The sequence below is a fragment of the Gossypium raimondii genome, chromosome 5 (genome assembly GCF_025698545.1).
Source record: "Gossypium raimondii isolate GPD5lz chromosome 5, ASM2569854v1, whole genome shotgun sequence".
NCBI lineage: Eukaryota > Viridiplantae > Streptophyta > Magnoliopsida > Malvales > Malvaceae > Gossypium > Gossypium raimondii.
This window is the reverse complement of record NC_068569.1, coordinates 28,168,295-28,189,470: the sequence shown is the minus strand read 5'-3', so window position 1 is coordinate 28,189,470 and position 21,176 is coordinate 28,168,295.

Genomic DNA, 21,176 nt, shown 5'->3' with positions numbered 1-21,176 from the left:
ATATTCATACAAAAATTACAATATTACAATATATCCCCACATTACAATATTCATACAAAATTACAAAATTACAATATTCATACAAAAATTTGCAATATTCATACAAAATTATAATATTACAATATTCATACAAAAATTTCAATATTCATACAAAACTATAATATTACAATATTCATACAAAAATTTATAATATTCATACAAAATTACAATATTCATACAAAAATTACTATTCCAAAACTATAAATACAAATTTAATTATAAAATAATTACAATATTCATACAACATTACAATATTCATTAAAAAATTATAATATTCATACAAAAAGTTAAAATATTCATACAAAATTCTAATCTAAACTATAAACGCTAAATATAGATAATTTATAATTAATAATTAATAACAAAATTTCACAATATCTTCTAAAATATATCCTAAAAAATTTACAAACTATAAACTTTTTAAATTATAAACAAAATTATTTATTAAAAAAATACATTACCTTTTTTTTTTCTTTCTTCTTCTTCTTCTCTTCTTCTTCTTCTCCTTTTCTTCTTCTCCTTTCTCTCTTTTTTTTTTCTCTACCGTGTGGCGTTGGGACCATTTTCAATTACTTATAGGCAAAAGAAAAAAAGTATGAAGGGACAACACATGTAGCAGCATGCAGGGGCTGCAATGGTGGGCAGAGGGCACCATTGGCGCCTCTCCATGAGGCTCCTTCATTGGCGCCTCTCCATGATGCTCCTTCATTGGCGCCTACTAGACAGGCGCCACCCGACCCGACCCGACCCGACCCAACCGTATTTTGACCTGTATTTTTTTAAAAAAATATTAAAAAAGGTATAAAATTATATTTTATTCAAAAAAAATTATTATTATTTTATTCATTGGCGCCTATCTAATAGGCTCCAATGAAAAAGTAACCTATTTTGGTAAATTTTTTTCTGACATCCTATTTCAGTATTTTTTTTCTATACTATTTGTGTAAAAAACCCAATATATACTATTCGAGATTTTGAGATTTATTATTAATTAAAATTTAACTCAATTAATATTATTATTATTACAATAATAAAGAAGACGTAATTAAATATAATTAATTTAGTTGACTTAATTTATACTAACAAAGTTTAAAGTAAATTTAGATTAAATAAGTAAAATTATAAAATATTTTATAATATATACTAATTGAGTTTGATTTAATTAACATTATCGACTTAATAATATATTATCTTTTGAAAGAATTGTATGAAAAAGATATAATAAACGAATAAAAAAATCTTCTGACAGAGTCAAATTTAGATTTGTCAGACCCATTGAAAGAAGTAAATAGCATCAACTCTTTTGAGTCTTTTCCAAATATTTAATTGCCGGTGTCAAAGGAAACTAAGAAATTTCCAAATCAGAAAGGTCTGCAAAAGGATCAATCAAAATCAAAGCTTTCCGACTTTTCACACGTTATCTCATTACTCTTTCTTCCGCATTCATTCATTTGTTTACTTTTTTAAGGTCAACATCTGAGTTCTTTATTTCCGAGTCAAAGGCCCTTGATTCCCCTGTGGGTTCGCCATTTATTTAGCTCAACCTTGGCTACTACATATATCAAAGTTTGAATTTTCTTTTCAAAAAATTTGGGATTTGATTTCTAAGAATTTTTTTTATGAAATTTGATTAATTACTATCATTTGAATATAATTATAATGATCTCCACATTTATAATATCAAGATGTTGTACTTTTTTTAACACTAACGAACCTTAATCCTAAAAGAAAGATTTAAGAATAGTGATCAATTAAAGTGAAAGTTAACAGTGCTCTCTCTTAGTGTCCCAAAGAAATAGTGATTGTTATGGTTTTGTAGGAGGTTGGTGACTGTTGCTAGAAGATGGAGAGACACGAGATCTCACTTTTAGAGGAAGAACTCGTTCAGTTAACGGCGAAAAGTTTGAAAGTTATCCCTGGTGATAGCCTAACGTTGTTGTGCTCTGTTTGAACGAAAAAGTCATATAATCCATATAGCTTTCATGCTCAACTTAAAATTTTATGGAAGACAAGGAAGAAGTTTGAGATCCAGGTGGCAGGTCAAAGCTTATTTTTAATCTCTTTTGACAGTGAGGACGACCTGGAATTGGGTTGGAGGGGAGACATTGGTTGTTTAGAAGACAACTCATTATTTTTGATCGGTTGTTGGGTCCTACAGATCGAAAGCAAATTAGGCTTGTTTGTTCACCTTTTTAGTTAAAAATTGGTCCATGCCTGCCAGAATGTGATAAGAAGGACCTTATGCATGTAATTGGCTCGATGTTTGGAGGGGTGATTAGATCAAAAGTAAAAGGGGATTTTTTCCGATTAAGGGTCCAGTTAGAAGTGCGGAAGCCTCTAAGAAGGGACATATTCATTTCGGCTAATAAAAAGAAAAAGGTTTGACTTTCATTTAAGTATGAAAACTTGCTGACTGTAACACCCTAAACCTGGTTTAGACGTCCAGACCAAGTCCAGAGAGTTACATCAACAATATTAAAAACACCACATTTATAACGTAATCAAAAGGAACCATTCATCACATAATATCCAACACAGCAATTAACTAAATGTGTAATCTTTCCAAACTTCACAATATCATAGAATACTGAATTTCCTACTAGTAGTATTTAAAAGAAAGATAAAAGCTTGACCGATTCCACGACGCCAACCCGTTCAAGTCTAAGAACCACATGAAATCCAATTAATAACAAAGTGAGTTGTGAGCTCAGTGCGTAAAAGAAGTTTGTTCAATTAGAACACATTAATAACAGAAGCAATTTCAGTTCAAATTCAGGACAGATTAGTTACATTTACAGAAGCAATTTCAGTTTCATATACAAAACATATCATATTGAGATGCAAATATTCCTACCCCCATCTGCTGCACACCGTCTTCAGCCATCCCAACACATCGTTAAGGGCGTTTAATGCCCAACCAACTTTACACACCATAAAATGTTTGTCTAAAATGTTTATAGAGACGCAACTTAGCTGCTAGATCGAAATGCGACAAAGCGCCAGAATTAGATTTATACTCATGATGGCTTAGCCACTAATTCAGAGCATATTATTTCCTTCTTCACAATATCCCAACCCATGCAAATGCAGAGTACAAATATCCACAATATGTACTCAATCATTCTAAATTGTTTCACAAGTAGATAGTATAGTTTAATATCAAAATAAGTATCACAACACAGATACAGTTATGTTATTCATACTTCAGTCACAGAGTATCAGAGAGTTCTCGTATAATCAAATTCAAATGATTCATACATTGGGGAAGTCAATATCTGTAACACCTCAAACCCAGCCTAGACGTTATGGTCGTATCTGGCAACGTCACACGATAGTGTTTTTGAAACCTTGTTGTTACGATGAAAACATTCCATGTTATTATCTTTAGTAAACCTTTGTTAGAACTTAGGGAGTCGTCTTTATTCATTTAAAACATTTGTTTTGAAACATCCCTCATTGCGGAAGCTTTAATAAAACAGTCTGTGTGATCATGCGTTTAGAAAATACTTTAACTTTTTGAAAACCGAATTTCCTACAACCAACAAGTAAAAAAAAATCCATAAAGTAAAATAAATAAATAAAAACCCAAAATTTAAAACCAAAGTCCCAGAGGGTCTTTAAATTACAACCCAAATAATCAATAATAATCAAATCATAAATTGTAAATTGAAAACCATGAAGTCCAAAAGTTACTGTGGTCACCACTGAGTCCTCCGTCGCACCGATCCATCTAAGTCTAGGGATTACCTGTGCACATTAAACAACAAGGGTGAGTTTACGTAAACTCAGCGTGTAATCCCCCAGAAACAAACAAACAATCAGTAATCATAGTGCACAGTTAAACAGTCTTAGGCATAAGCCCTTTTCAGTATCAGTGACAGTTTGGGCCTTAGCCCATCTTAGTACAGTGTCAAAAATGCAGTAGGGTCTTAGCCCATCACAGTATCAGTAGCAGTAACAGTTATGCAATAGACAAATTCTACCCAACTAGCCTCTACACACCATCTCCGTCCAACCCTACACTCCATGTGGGGATATAATCAACCTACCCATCCCTACACTCCAAGTAGTACCGAATGCGGCACAAAATAGTAGTTTGCAGCAGAGCTACCAGTAAATTAGGCTTAAAGCCTTTTAGTACACTTTCTCCGAATAATAACCCCAACCCAATACAATGCAACATACCATGGATGATATGCTATTATGCAATTTCAGTACATATATTCAGTTCAAATATTAACATGCTCAGTACAAATATCATTCAGTCAATTTCATACATTTAGGGGTCTAAGTATCGCTTACTGACCTTACAGTAGGTTCACAGTCAACTTGGGTAACCCGTGCAACCTTAGAAACATTTCGGTAAAAATAGGCCCACACGCCTATGTGTGCCCGTGTGGCCCACTCGGCCCAAATTGGCCTTGGCCGCGTGATCCATTTTTAATGTAACCCATGCTAGCTAAATATTCATATATGTTTTCACTATTTACTTATAAGATCATTCAGAGCTGTCTACTTGAGTCATAGTCACTAAATTATTTATATATTGAGCTACAGAATTCCAAATTAAGATTTGCTTGATGTTTTCGAAACTAGACTCAAATACCTTTCCACCATAAAATTTTCAGAATTTATAGCTTATCTAATAAGTACAATAAAATCTTCAAATTTATCCCTATTCTACTGTTTGATAGCTTCTACCTTTCCTTACTAAAAATTACTTGTCTCTTAGTACAAAATTTGGATGATGTTTCTGTTTGTTTCTATTGAAAGTAGACTAATTAAGAATTTAAATGAATAAATTCAAGCCCTTAAATATTTTTTTTTACAATTTTTGATGATTTTCCAATGTCAGAACAGGGGAACCCGAAATCATTCTGACCTTATCTCACAAACTTTATTATATCATAATTTACAATTCCATTTCTTACACTGTTTCTTCCATGAGAAACTAGACTCAATAAAATTTAATTTCACATTTTATTCAATCTCTAACTCAATTTCCACTATTTTTGATGATTTTTCAAAGTTAGACTACTGTTGCTATTCAAAACTATTTTAGTGCATAATGTTGATTTCCAAGTTTATAACACTCTTATTTCCTTTCTCTACAATTTTTCGCATAATTTTCTCTTCTTTCTCTTATTACTTGACAGCAAGCAATTTTGGCTTTTCATCGAGTCTCGTTTTCTGCGTTTTGGGTACACACCTGTATCATTTTTGCTGCTTATGCAATCTCGTGATTACCAAAAACCTTCTAACTTCGCATAATTCCACCACTACTCAACGCAAGGGAGATAGCAACCGAAACAATTCGCCGCTGTAAATATAACCGTTCTTCATTAATGAAGAGTTCAATAAAGTTAAGAATGAATTCAAAGCCAAAACCACTCGTCCAAACAACACAAGAAAACGCATACCCTATACGTTTACCAAATGATCACTACTTCAAATCAAATCGACGAGTGTTAATTCCAGCCTCACGATTGACTCCTAAACAGTCAACAAAACACCCCTTAATCTCTTATCCAGAGTAACATTCGAGTTTAATAAAATGGAAACTTACCGTACAACACAATTGCACGCTTGCACAAATGGGATAAGACGAAGAAAGACAACGAAAATGGAAGGAGGATTCAAAGGAAATTCAACAGCAAGGATTTATTATTTAGAAAAAAAGAGGAAAACCAAAAATTGAGAGTGAGGGAGAAGAGAGAAAATGTCAGAAAGGTGGAAAAGAGTCCGAAATTTGAAAAAAAAACTAAACAAAAAGATAATGCCTAAAAATTTGGTAACTCGTCTCCTTAATTCTCTCCCTAACCTCCCACAACAACTCCACTACATGAAATTTCAATTTGACTAGGTCTCCACCACGCCACACGACCAAGCAACAAAAATAATTCCCTTGCTCGCGCAGAGACTTGAACTCCAGACTTCCCTCTTGCCAACACACACCTTAGCTACCAGACCAGCAAGCCCATTTTGATATATTTTTACCAACTTTTAACTAAAAGACTACTGACCAGAGATAGGCTTTTATTCATAAAAATATCAAAATTTGCCCAAGTCAAGGCTTGAACTTGGGACCTCATACACACACCCAGAACACTTAATCACTGAAGCAGACAAATATTTGTGTCATATTTTCACAATAACGAAATTAGAAATTTTAGGGCGTTATAAAATCAATGTTGGGCAACACACATGGCCTCAAAAACATGTTTCGACCATATTTATATGCCACACGGCCTGGGCACACGCTCATGTCCTCTGCTTGTGTGGTTCTAAAGCATAAACAGTGTGTTACAATGCCTAGACACACAGCCGTGACCTCGTTCGTGTGACTCACACGACCTGGGTACACGTTCATGTCCTTGGCCGTGTGGTCTTAAGTCACAAATAGAGAGTTAAATGGCCTAGACACACGCCCATGTCCCTGCTTATGTGAACCCTGCACTAACATGGCCACACACGGCCTGGACACACACTTGTGTGCCTTACCCGTGTAGCCCCAAATCGATGAACAGTAAGTTACACGGCCACCCACACGGCTGTGTGGCGTCGACAACCATTTTTTTGGCGATTGAAATTTGTAAAAATAAGGTTTTCAGCACACACCTGAAGTGATTATGATGCAGAAACGACGTAGGAGGATTTTAGAACCTAACACGATCATTTAGTAATCAATTACACCATCATTCTCAATATATCGCTAAGATCAACCTATTGTCAAAATTATGTTGAAAGTTTCGACACAACCCCAAATCAATTTCACACACTTGCCTTGCACGTAACAGAGGAAACCAGACAAACGCGATGGAAGAATGTCTCTGTAACGGCCCGTTTTTAGTGAAATTAGAACAGTGGTTTCGGGACCACAAATTTGATTTTGAAAATTTTATTTTAATATTATTTTAATATCCACATCATGATAATATTATAGTATAAAAATTTCGTTAAGAAATTTATCGTTTGCATGTTCAATTTGATGAAAAGGATTAAATCGCGTAATATGCAAAAGTTTTGTTCTATTAGATAAATGTATTAATTAGCTATAGAAATTTAAATTGGAGGTCCTTATATGGTAATTGAACAATTAAATGAGTTAGTGGATGTGCATGACTTGGTAAATGTGAAATTATTAAAGTTAGGTAAGGCTAATTTGGTCAAAAGGATATTAAAGATAAAAATGATCAAAAATTAAAGCTATCAACTTTCATTCTCTTCTCCAACTTAAATTTACAGCAAAGAAAACACCATGGAGAGCTTGAATTTTCAGCTAGACTATCCCTTGCATGTAAGTGCAATTTTGTTCCGTTTTTAATGATTTTTATGTTTTCGGGATCATTGTAGCTTAACCTAGCTATCCCGGGGATTAATTTGCAAAATAATTGAATTGTTTGAGTTTTACCATTGATGAATAAGTTAGAGTTTAAGGGAAGAAAATGAATCCTTGTTGTTAGATAAATAACTTTTGTTAAGTGATTTTTGTTAAATTTGTCAATTAGGGGCTAAATTGAAAAATGTGAAATATCATGGTATAAATTGTGAATTAATGAGATGTTGGGCTGCTATGAATATATATGGTAATCGGATAGGCTTGGGTAGGAGGAAATTGTATGAGTTTCATTTTACGAGCCTAAGGACTAAATTGTAAAGAAATAAAAAATATAAGGGCAAAATGATAATTTTTCCAAAACATGATTTTTGGACTAAATTGATTAGAATGAAGTTTGAGTTTGTTAAATTTGATTATATAGATCAAGAAAAGTAACGTAGGGATTTAAATCGGGGAAAAGTTAAAGTGTTGGATTAATCAATCGTTTTTTCTCCGTACGAGTTGAGGTAAGTTCGTATATTTAATTAGCATTAAATCATAATTGATTCAAATGCTTTTGTGTCATATTATTGATATTGCGCCACTACAGAAAAATCCAACAAAGTTTCGGCGACTATCAAATCCCGTGTAAACCTTAGGAATATAGATGATACAAATAACATGTCATTAGGGGTTACCGTATTTTGGGTGCTGGTCTCATACATCCTATCAGTGGCTGAGTTTCTGGCATGTATTGCAGTTACTTTATAGCTTGTGTGAGCAACACTGTGTAGCTACGTCTTGATTGACAGCTTGTGTGAGCAGACCCAGTTATGGCTTAAGAGAGAGCATTGATACTAGATATGAGATTGTAGTGGTTTTAACCACGTGTTTGCACATAGTGTGTGAGATACCCGCGTATCCAATAGTTTTCCAAGTGGTTTAATGGGCGTAATATTGTTGCGAGGTCATACGAGTTCGATACGAACTAGTACAAGTATGAACGTAAAATATGTGGAAATGGCATACATTTATGACATATGAATAGATGGCATGGCTAACTTGGTTGATGATTACGTGTAAGGATTTTGGGCCAAATTAAGTTGTGATATGTCTTGTTTTACTTACTTAAATTGTGGTTAAACGGGTATGAGAAGAAGGAAGGATCGACAAATTCTTCTATTAGAATTCCTATGAAAGCATGAAAGGTATGAGTTATTAGATGATCGAAATATGCTTAGAAACATGATTGAAAATGTGAATGCACTTAAGTAGTGTGTACTTATGCTATGATGTTTTGAGATGATTGCTAGTTTATGTGATAATTAAAATTGAGAGGCTAATGTTGTTTAAGCTAAGGCTAAGATATGTTGGATTGACTAAAGTGGATTATGCTTATAAATTGAAGTGGTAAGCTTTATTTTTGAATTACGAACTTACTAAGCATTACATACTTACTTTATGTTAGTTTCTTTGTGTACTTGGATGAAGGTAGCAGAGATTTTATCACACTATCTATCGACTATTCTGGTATTTGTGGTTTTATAATTTTGGTTATAATGGCATGTATAGGTCATTTTGGCTAATGATAGCCTACATGTTTTGCTATGTTTGTAGCCATTTGATTTTGCTTATATTTGAGGTATATTGTGTATGTATATATGTGTAAATGGCCTTATTATATGTGGTGTATGGTTGCCATGTAAATGCCTTGTTTGTGAATTGCTGTTTTTAGTATCAAATGGTTGATTTTGATAAGTGACATACATGTTAAGCTTTAGCCATAATGAGGCATATATGTATTTGACCTTTTAGGCATGTTTGAGATGCATAGTTTGCTTGATTATAAGTGGTCAATTGGGGTACTTATGGGCATCATGTTGTTATGTGTGGATATTACATGTTATAAGCTTGATGTTTGTTGGTTTTGCATGCCTATTTATGTCATGGTCATATGAAATTGTTGTGTTTAGGTTGGTACCAATTTAGCTGAGAAATATGGCTTGGAATATGACCTATTTTTGGTCCACACGGGCAGAGACACAGGCGTGTGTCTCAGCCATGTGTGACACATAGCCAAGTGACACGACCGTGTGTCCCCTAAAACTTCCTTAGAAAATAAGTCAGTTGCTTCACACAGCCTAGCACACGGGCGTGTGGCTTGGCCGTGTGGTACAAGTCAGTATACCCTTTAGTTTTTACACGACCTGGCACACGGCCTGGCACACGGGAGTGTGGTCTGGCTGTGTGACCCAAGTCAGTGAGTTATACGGGGTAGGACATGGGCTGGGACATGGCCGTGTGTCACCATTTCGAATGCCAATGCGGCTTGAGACACGGGCGTGTCACTTGGCCGTGTGTCTGGCCATACGGGTATTTGTCCCCTGCACTTTAAAATTTTTCAATATTTTTCTAAAAATTTCTTGAGTACGCGGTTTACTCGTGAACTATTTTTAATGTCTATTTGGGGCCTCGAGAACTCGTATTAGGGACTATATGAATGATTTTGAATGTTGTTTGATTTGAATGAGAAATGAATATGACATGTATGATTATTTTGTCTACAAGTTTGGTAATGCTCCGTAACCCTGTTTTGGCGTCAGATACGGGTTAGGGGTGTTGCATTTATTGGTATCAGAGCTACAGTTTAGTTGATTCTTCGACTAACGTAGCGTATGTGAGTTTAGATATACATGCTATTATATAACCTGTGATAGTGTGATATCTCCCGGCTCTGATGAGATTTATTTTACTTAGACAAAGATGCTTTCCAACCGAGCTAATTTCGGTAGTGCTGAAAGTGTTACTCAAGTATCTGAGTAAAAATGTGTTATGATGAGTCGAAACTCATAAATGTATGAATTAAAGTTCATAATATTATGTTGACAATAAACGTTATGTTATATGCGTGTATATATAAGAGTCAAATTTTAAAGCTTTACGACCCTCACCCCCTCACCAGTATAGTCTTATACAATGAAATTCATAAGATTTAGATTGAATAAACTCATAAGTGTGAATCTAAAGAGTTCAGTGATTAAAGGATTAATAATACGGTTAGAGCTGAGAATGAGTTAGCAAGTAAAGACAGTTCTAGAAGAGATATTAGATTTTTCTGAAGATCATTCGGATTACGCAATGTCATTGTTAAAAAAGAAGTTAACTTCGATTAATCAATTTATTCATGTATGATATCTAAAGAATGTATTAACTGGAATTTCTTCTGAATTGATTTCCGTTAGTGGATGGAATAATGTAGAATTAATGATGATTGAAATAGTCAGTGGATTAATGTTTGAATTGTAAAGATAACTGAGTGCAGTGGTTATAGTCGAGTAGCTTACGACGATCTCTTCTGGGTATTCTATGTGTTTATTTATTCTTAGAGGTATATGTAGTTGTTCATTTTCAGATGTAATTCTTATCATATGAGAACGCTAGCTAACCATAAAGTTAGTCGGAAGCATTGATAGTCTGGTTGGTTTATGATCGACATTGCTCTATCTTTCTTTGGCATTCTATTCCATTGTGTTTGGTAGAAAATTCGATGGTAAAATCCATATGATGCTAGTATTCTATTTCTACTGGTTGTTGTTTTGCTTTATATATATGGAGATTATATTGCTTCTGTCACAATTGATTCCAGTGCGTATGAGTGGTGCTTTTCTTTTGGATTTTCTCTGGGATATATCGAGATCTTTATCATCTAATATGGGTTGTGTTCTTAAAAATTTAGTATAGCTTTACATATTGGATTTCATTATCTCGGTTTTCTTATCATTCTTATTGTTTAATTTATCAAACATGGCTCATCTATAAAGGATATTCATTGATCGGAGATAATTATATTTATTACGGTTATAATTTCTAGTTTGATCATGGAAGCATGGTGATATTGATCTCAAGTTTTTCTAGTTTTCGTGAAAGGGTTGACATCGACAAAAGTGTAGACGGTGGAAGATCAAGCTCAAATTTGTATGTTGGTTTTCATTTCCTCATGTAACCTTAATTAAGGTTAATGAGTTAAATTGGAATGTTATGTTTCGTTTGAGCTAATGCGATTTGTAAAGATCTTTAATTAGCATTTGAGGGAATTATGAAAGATTGTAGGTTTGAGTTGTCTTTACAATAAGAAGAAGGGATTACTTTGAAATATTGTTATTTGAAAGTTAAGATCGACTCAGTTGTTTTAATTAGAACAGGTTATTCAGTTGGAAAATAATTTGATTTATATGCATTTAAGTTTATCCTCAAGTTTGGAAACAAATTTTGTGCATTCATGGGTAAATAGGCTGACAGTCTAAATGAAGAATTCATGTTCTAGAAGATATGATACAGAATTATATCTATCAGATCAGTTTTAATTGAGAAAAGTTACTATGAATTAAAGTTGTTCCAATAAGTTATCGCACTTGTGAAGTTTGAATAGTCTGATAAATGCTAGCAACATTTTAACCAGTTGAAAGCATTGCTAACCGAAGCACTAGTTCTGGTTCAGTCCGAATCGGGTAAAGAATTCGTGATTTTCAGTGACGCATCATTGAACGGTTTGAGATTGTTTTAATGCAAGAAGGAAAAGTGATAGCTTATGTTTCCAGATAGTTAAAGCCACATGAAAAGAATTATTCACAAGCGACTTAGAATTGGCCGCTATTGTGTTTGCGTTGAAAAGTTAGCAACACCATTTGTTTGGTGACAAATGTCACATATTTAATAATCACAGGAGTTTAAAGTATCTAATGTCATGGAAAGATCTGAATCTGAGACAGCGTAGATGACTCAAACTGTGAAAAGATTATGAATTAGTTATTAATTATTATCCGAGAAAAGCAAATGTAGATACGGATGCTCTGAGTAGAAAAATCTTTTTTGTTTGTGAATGATTAATACATGGTTGACATTGTATGATAATAGCTCGATCTTAGCTGTGTTAAAAGCTAAACCGATGTTTCTACAGTAGATCTACGAAGCCCAGAAAAATGATAATGAATTATAAGCTAAATGAGTACAGTGTGAGTTGACTCCTGATTTAGAATTTCAGATGGGACCTGATGATTGTTTGTTACTCAGAGGTAGAGTTTGTGTACCGAAAATCCAGAGTTTATACATAGATTTTTGCACGAAGCTAATAGTGGCAACTTATCTGTTCATCCGAGGAATAATTAAAATGTACAGTAATTTGAGACAGATGTAATGGTGGCCGGGTATGAAAAAGAGAAAATTCTGACATGGTATCCAGATGTGTGATATGGCAGTAGGTTAAAGCTAAAGATCAAGTACCTTCAGGACTGTTATAGCTAGTGATGATACCGAAGTGGAAATGAGTTAGGGTTACTATAGATTTCGTATTGGGGTTACCTCTATCTCTGAAAGAGAAAGATGTTATTTGGGTTATTGTTGATCGTTTGACAAAATCTGCACAATTTATTTCGGTACAGACAGATTTCTCACTTGGCAGATTAGCTGAGTTTATGTTTCTAAGATTGTCAGATTATTCGGAGTGCCAATCTCCATTATTCGAATAGAAATTCGAGGTTCATATCGTGATTTTCGAAAGAGTTACAAGAAGTTTTGGGTATGCAGTTGCATTCTAGCACTGAACTTCATCCTTAAACTGATGGTCAGTTTGAGAGAGTGGTTCAGATTCTCGAAGATATGCTTCGTTGCTGTGTTTTAGAGTTCGAAGGTAATTGGGAAAAAAATTTACCGTTGGTTGAATTCACGTATAACAATAGTTTTCAGTCGAGTATAAAGATGGCACCGTATGAAACTTTATATGGTCGTAAATGTTGAACTCCGTTGTACTAGACTGAGTTTAGTGAGAAAAGGATACACGAGGTTGATTTGATTTACGAGATTGAGGAAAAAGTGAAAGTGATTCGTGAAAGTTTGAAAGCAGTTTTAGATCGACAGAAATCGTATGCATATTTGAAACGTAAATATATTGAATTTAAGATTGGCGATAGAGTGTTTCTGAAAGTATCGCCTTGGAAAAAGATTCATAATGTGAGTCATGTATCAAAATTATGACGGTACCGATCAGACCCTTCGCATATAATTTCTCCGTCAAATGTTGAGATTTAGTCGACATGTCGTAGAATGAAGAACCGGTCATAATTATGGCACGAAAGATTAAAGAGTTAAGAAACAAAAGTATAGCTTTTGCGAAGGTTCTTTAACAACGTCATGGGATTGAGGAGGTTACTTCGGAACCCGATGGAACTATGCGGAAACAATAACCAAGTCTATTCTTTGGTAAGATTTCCGGGGATGAAAATTCTTTAGGAGGGGAGAGTTGTAACGACCCATTTTTAGTGAAATCAGAATAGTGGTTTTAGGACCACAAATCTCATGTAGAAAAAATTATTTTAATATTATTTTAATATCTACAACATGATAATATTATAGTATAAAAATTTCGTTAAGAAATTTTACCGTTTGCATGTTCAATTTGATGAAAAGAACTAAATCGCGTAATATGCAAAAGTTGTGTTCTATTAGCTAAATGTTTTAATTAGCTATAGAAATTTAAAGTGCAGGTCCTCATATGGTAATTAGACCATTAAATGAGTTAGTGGATGTACATAGCTTGGTAAATGTGAAATTATTAAAGTTAGGTAACGGTAATTTGGAGAAAAAAGGAAATTAAAGATAAAAATAATAAAAAATTAAAGCTATTAAAGAAAAAAAAGGCAAATTTAGTGCATTGTTATATATGATCCTCTTTGGTGTTCCATACTGACATATGCTTTTTCAAGGATTTGATGACTGTCGACTTCGTGACATTCGCATATGAAGCAGCTTCCACCCACTTAGTGAAGTAATCGGCGACTGTAAAGATGAATTGTTGACCGCCAAAAACTTTTGGCAAGATCGGCTCAATGACATCCATGCCCCACATAGGGAGAAGTCATAGATTCCATTGATTCTTTGTAAGGTAGGATCTGATTTCCATTTGGTTCTACCATCCTCAATAAGTCCGGAGATAGGCTGCAATCTATGTCATCTTTAAAGTCATGAGATCCCTCTAGTCACATGTCTCGCTCAAAAGGAGATTTTGAGTCTGTAGCAGTGTCACTCATGTTATTGATATCTAGAGACTTATTATAGGTACAAAAGAATGTATAAAGAATATATGAACTTATGAGTAATTATTTGTTCCATATGAATATGAATGATTTGGAAGAAAGAATGAAAGAATAATTATTCATAAAGAATGAAAGAATATTGGCTCAAAATGATCGCAAAGATATATTTCATTAAAATAATGACGTTCAGACATGAGCCTATTTCACAAAGTTCTTATTGCCTCTAGGCTTAAAATTAAAAAGTGTGTTCTGAATATTACTCTGAGTAAGCTCTAAATACTACAGGGTTTCTTCTACTGTCCCATTATTTAGAACACTCCAAGATTTATAAGGGCGGATATCTAATAAGATCTCTTCTTCAATTGTTTCTCGTATATGGCACTGATGTGAACGTTTCCCAACATTTCTTCATTCATCACATTCCCCCCATTATCTATATGGTTGAGTAGCAGGTTTTCTGTACTGAGTGAATCCTCAAATTTGACAATGCCCATATTGATAAACCTTTTGATTAGCATTTTAAAGGCTGTGCAATTTTCTATAGGATGCCCCATAATTCCCGCATGATAGTCACATTGCGCATTTGTGTCGTACCATTTGGGGTACGGAGGTTGTAAAGGCTTCAAGTAGAAAGGGGAGACAACATGTGCGTCAAATAAACTCTGATACAGCTCCCGGTATGACATTGGGATTGGTACAAATTGGGACTTCTTATTGTTTTGCTTTGTACCAGATTCTTGTCTTAGGGGAATTTGATAGCCAGTAGCAACCGTCCTTGGCTGGCTTACGGTAATCGGCTTTGAATAACCCTCGTTATACCTACCCACATTATTCACCTCATTTTTCCTCTTCCTAAGGACCTTTGAAGTATTGTTTTGGGAGTTCCACTCTTGCCCTCTCTGTTTGTAACGATCTTTAAATTGTTTTGAGAACTCTACTCTCGCCTGTTTTGTTTCCGCTAGATCATCAAAGACAACAGGATTAGTTAGATTGCCCCTAAAACCTGAGCCTGTCGTGAAATTTACCCGTGTTGAGGTATTGGTCTGGTATTGTGGTCGGATGTTAACAGACATCTTTTATGGATACCCATCTGGTCGTGCCTGAGTGATTGTTGGTGTAGAGCCTAAAAAATAAGCATGGTCTTCATTATCATTTTCAAAGTGGACCGCTGAGTTTTTTTCCTTTTTCTAACCCCATATCCAATAACTGGGTTAACTGGCTCATCAGATTTCTTTGGACTTCTAGCATCTGATCCTTCATATCTTCTTGAATGTTTGGTCATTGCTCTTGCATCTGTATTTTACTTTGCTCTAATCTCTCCAACCTTTGGTCCATTCCTTTAGTTTCTGTTCGGGTAGCTCAAGGGTGTTAGTTTCCATTGAATCTGAAATGATTTCGTTTGATTAGGGTCTTTTAGTGAAATTTGATGCATGCAATGAAATGTAATGCATATACATGAATGCAAAAAAGATGTTGACTCCGATTCAATTCCATTTAGAAAGCTTTACTAAAAAACAAATTTCTTTATATAAAACGATGCAAGTACGGCCTTGCCTTCATACTCCAAAAAATAACATCGATCATTTTCTTCATTCGGATGTTAAAATGAATCTCGCGAAATGCCACTACTAACTCCTTCTTACTTGATCCTGGTTGTGATCCATCGCCTACCCATTCTCGTAATGCTCATCAGCTTCTTTAAGGAAGTCAAAATGTCGGCAACCCTCGAATAATTAGCTTGAATCTTCGGGCCACGAAGTAAAGTCATGTACTCTTCCATCACCCTTCTTTTACTGTGTTTCTTGGGATATAGTCGAGCAGCCGTATTGTCATCCACTTTATCAAGAAACCCATTTTCTTATGACAAGCTCTCTATTTAGCAACTGAACGTGAATCAACACCTCTTTTATATGATGAAAATGCAATGCAATCATAACCAAAACAAAACGAAACGGGTTAGTACAAAGCAAATGTAAACAAGGAAAATAGAGTACCTATTCGGGTAACCACTAAGGGTTTGAAGTGGCTCTACCTAGGGTGGGCTCCTAAGGTCTTCTACATGTGGTTTTGGTTCTAAAGCAAAGGTACCCGAACCAGTAGATTCCTCGATCCTCACCCATTATAGGCTCATACGGACTGAGTTCGGTTCAGGGGAATACATTTCCCTATGGCTGCACAAAGATGAAAATCTCACGAAGACATAGGTACGGATGTATCCCGAAAGCGATCCACTATCCTGCACGGAGGTGAAAACCTCACGAAGGCGTAGTTTCTCACTCCCACTTAAAAGGGTGTGACCAACAGTCATGCAGTGTAATGTGTAGAAAGATACCAAAACTTAAACTAACATAGCAATTATAAACCACAATGATGAATATCATAATAAAGACGGATGAAATGCAACGAAATGATCGTATATTTAAATCAAGTTTTCAATTTTTGACAAAGAGACAAAAAATAATCAACTCGTGGCTTGACTCTCTTATTTGTCCCCAGTGGAGTCGCCAAGCTGATGACAGCATTTTTTTGATGAAACGGGGTCGACTTGGATTTTGAAAACGAAAACGAAAATGAGAGTCGCCACCAATCCTTTTTTATAAGGTGTGATCGGATCACCTTGCAAAGTGGTTATTTTTAGTAAACGATTTGATATTGCCACACTACAAAAAAATCTAACGAAGTTTTGGCGACTATTGAATCCCGTGTGAACCTTAGGAATATAGAGGATACAAATGACGTCATTAGGGGTTACTGTGTTTTGGGTGTTGGTCTCGTATTTCCTATCGGTGGGCAAGTTTTTAGCATGTGTTGTGATTACTTTATAGCTTGTGTGAGTAGCACCGTGTAGCTACGTCTTGACTGGCAGCTTGTGTGAGTAGACCCAGATGTGGCTCGAGAGAGAGTATTAATGCGAGATATGAGACTGTAGTGGTTTCAACCACGTGTTTGCACATAGTGTGTGAGATACCCTCGTATTCGATAGTTTTACAAATGGTTCAACGGGCATAGTATTGTTACGAGGTCATAAGAGATCGATACAAACTAGTACAAGTATGTATACGAAATACATGGAAATGGTATACATTTATGACAAATGAATATATGGCATGACTACCTTGGTTGATGATTATGTGTAAGGCTTTTGGGCCAAATTGAGTTGTAATATGCCTTGTTTTACTTAAATTATGGTTAAACGGGTATGAGATGAAGAAAGGATCGACAAATGCTTTTATTTAGAATTGCTATGAAAGCATGAAAAGGTATGAGTTATTAGATGATCGAAATATGGTTAGGCACATGCTTGAAAATGTGAATGCACTTAATTGGTGTGTACTTATGCTATGATGTTTTGAGATGATTGCTAGTTTATATGATAATTAAAATTGAGAGGCTAATCTTGTTTAAGATAAATCCAAGATATGTTGCATTGACTAGAGTGGATTATGCTTATAAATTGAAGTGGTAAGCTTTACTTTTGAATTACGAACTTACTAAGCATTACATGCTTACTTTGTGTTAGTTTTTTTGTGTACTTAGATATTGGAAGCTCGTTCGGGTTGAAAGTTGGTAGAGATTTCATCACACTACCTATCGACTATTTTGGTATTTGTGGTTTTATAATTTTGGTTATAATTGCATGCATAGGTCATTTTGGCTAATGATAGCCTACATGTTTTGTTATGTATCTAGCTATTTGATTTGACTTGTATTTGAGGTATATTGTGTATGTATATATGTGTAAATGGCCTTATTATATGTGCTGTAAGGTTGCCATGTAAATGCCTTGTTTGTGAATTGGTATTTTGAGTATCAAATGGTTGATTTTGATAAGTGACATACATGTTAAGCTTTAGGCACAATGAGGCATATATATATTTGACCATTTAGGTATTTTTGAGATGCATAGTTTGCTTGATTATAAGTGGTCAACTGGGGTGCTTATGGGCATCATGTTGTTATGTTTAGATATTACATGTTATAAGCTTGATGTTAGTTGGTTTTGCATGCCTATTTATGTCATGGTTATATGCAAATTGTTGTGTTTAGGTTGGTACCAATTTGGGTGAGAAATATGGCTTGAAAAATTATCTATTTTTGGTCCACACGGGAAGAGACATGGCCGTGTGTCGCCTAAAATTTGCTTAGAAATTAAGTCAGTTGCTTCACACGGCCTAGCATACGGGCGTGTGGCTTGGTCGTGTGGTACAAGTCAATATACCCTCTAGTTTTCACACAGCCTAGCACACGGCCTAGCACACGGACGTGTGAGGCCATTTCGAAGGGTATATGGCCTGGCACACGGGCTTGTGGTTTGGCCGTGTGACCCAAGTCAATGAGTTACGCGGGGTAGGACATAGGCTGGGACATGACTTTGTGTCCCCATTTTGATTGCCCACACGGCTTAAGACACGGGCACGTTACTTGGCTGTGTGAGAAACACGGCTTAGGGACTTTGAAAAATTTTAATGCTTTCTTAAAAATTTCTTGAGTACTCGGTTTACTCCCGAACTATTTTAATGTCTATTTGGGGCTTCGAGAGCTCGTATTAGGGACTATATGAATGCGTTTGAATGTTGTTTGATTTGAATGAGAAATGAATATGACATGTATGATTGTTTGATCTATAAGTCCGGTTGTTGACACCATTTTTTTGATGAAACGGGGTCGACTTGGATTTTGAAAACGAAAACGAGAGTTGCCACCAATCCTTTTTGATAAGGTGTGATCGGATCACCTTGAAAAGTGGTTATTTTTAATAAACGATTTGATTTTAATAAAACAATAATTTTGGTCCACAAAATTCAAAAAACGGGTTCGAGAGTTGGTTACGTACGAGGAAGGATTAGCACCCTCGTAACGCCCAAAAATTGGTACCTAGTTGATTAGGTAATGTCTTGATGTCGAAAATTTGAAAACTTTGAAGAATTTTAAAAATACGATCCTTGTATTAAAATGTTGAAAATTTTCAGGAAAAGGGGCATATTTCACGTTAATCGAGAAAGAGAATCATATCCAGTAAGTTAGGACACAATGTCTTAAATTCCCGATACGCGAATGAATGCTAAAAATTTGCTTATTTAAAAGATATTTAGCTACTCGGATTTTAAAAGAAAGGGATCAGGCCCAGTAAGTTAAGACTTGATCTTTCCTTAATTCCCAGATCGTTTAAAGCTTAGGTTTGAAAAAAGACTCGCCTATTTAGATTCATCGTGAAAATAGAAACCCAGTAAGTTAGGGTACGACCTTCTCGAATCTAAACATACGAAATGTCATTTATTCAAAAATCATAATTTATGCATCGAATAAAATCATGAAATAGTAGGCATAAAACATGATGTTAATACTCGTAACAAAATAATAATGAATTCGATAATATGAGTATGAAAAATATGAACAATCATAAAAATGAATAAATATAAAAGACAAATCAATCATATAATTGCAAGTAAATAAGCGAATAGAATTAAAACATTCTTTCAAAATAATAATGAACATGTAAATAACAATAAAGAAAATGAATACAACTAAAAATGTAAAGAGATATGTATGTGTATAGATATAAATTAAAAATATGTATGTATATGTGTATATATATATATATATATATGAATTATAGGATATAATAAAAATAGATAAGTATGTATTTATATATTCATAAAAATTAAAAAATGTATATAGATATATATAGATATGTATATAAGTTATAAAATATAAAAATATATAAGTATGTGTATACATATATATATTTATAAAAAAATATGTACGTATATATATTATAAAATGTATTCACATATATATATTTAAAATTGTAAAATAAAAAAACATTTGTACATATAAATATATAAAACATAAAATGTACGTACGTATATATACTAAAAACTTGTATGTATGTATATACATATAACAAAATTTGAAGTAAAAAAGTATTTAATATACATATATTTAAAATTTACATAAGTAAATATAAATGAAAATATAATGATAATAACAATAATATTAATAATAATTCTAATACTAATACTAATACTAATAATATAATTTATTATTTTTAATAATAAAATAATCAAAATACAATCAGAAGGCTAAATTAAATTAAAAAAAACATTTGGGGTCAAATCGCAAATAAAATAAAGGGGAAGGACCACATTGAATGCGTGAATAACAAGAAGGGACCAAATGAGAAATAATCCCGTCCCTCCAAAACGCACAACTTCAAAGTGGATTGGATTGAAATCTAAAAGAAAATCTAGGGCCAAATTAAAAAACTAAAAGGAACTTAATTGCAAAAATATTTAAAAGCGGAAGGACCAAAAGGGTAAATAACCCAAATATAAAAAACACATGGATCCCCTGGAGCGGGTCGGGTCGGCCAGTGGGTTAGGTCAAAATGGCGTCGTTTCGGTGCCTAAGAAGGCTATCCAAAACGGCGGCGTTTTGGAGTTTTATAAATATAAAAAAAGTCCAAAAAAAATCATTTGACACCCTGTTTTTAAAAAAAAAGGGTCCCCTTCTCTTTTCTCTGTTTTTCTCTCTGGGCTTTGCCCAAAAATCGGCGATGGGACCGCCGTCGCCACCGTGCCACCGCCGCGCTGGCCACCGTGTACGGTGGCCAAAAACATTCAAAAGGTATTTTTTTTATTTTTTATGTTTTTTGCTACATGTGCGTATATACATATATATATTTTAGAACAAACATAAGTAAAAAATAAAAAAAATAAAAAAAGATTAAT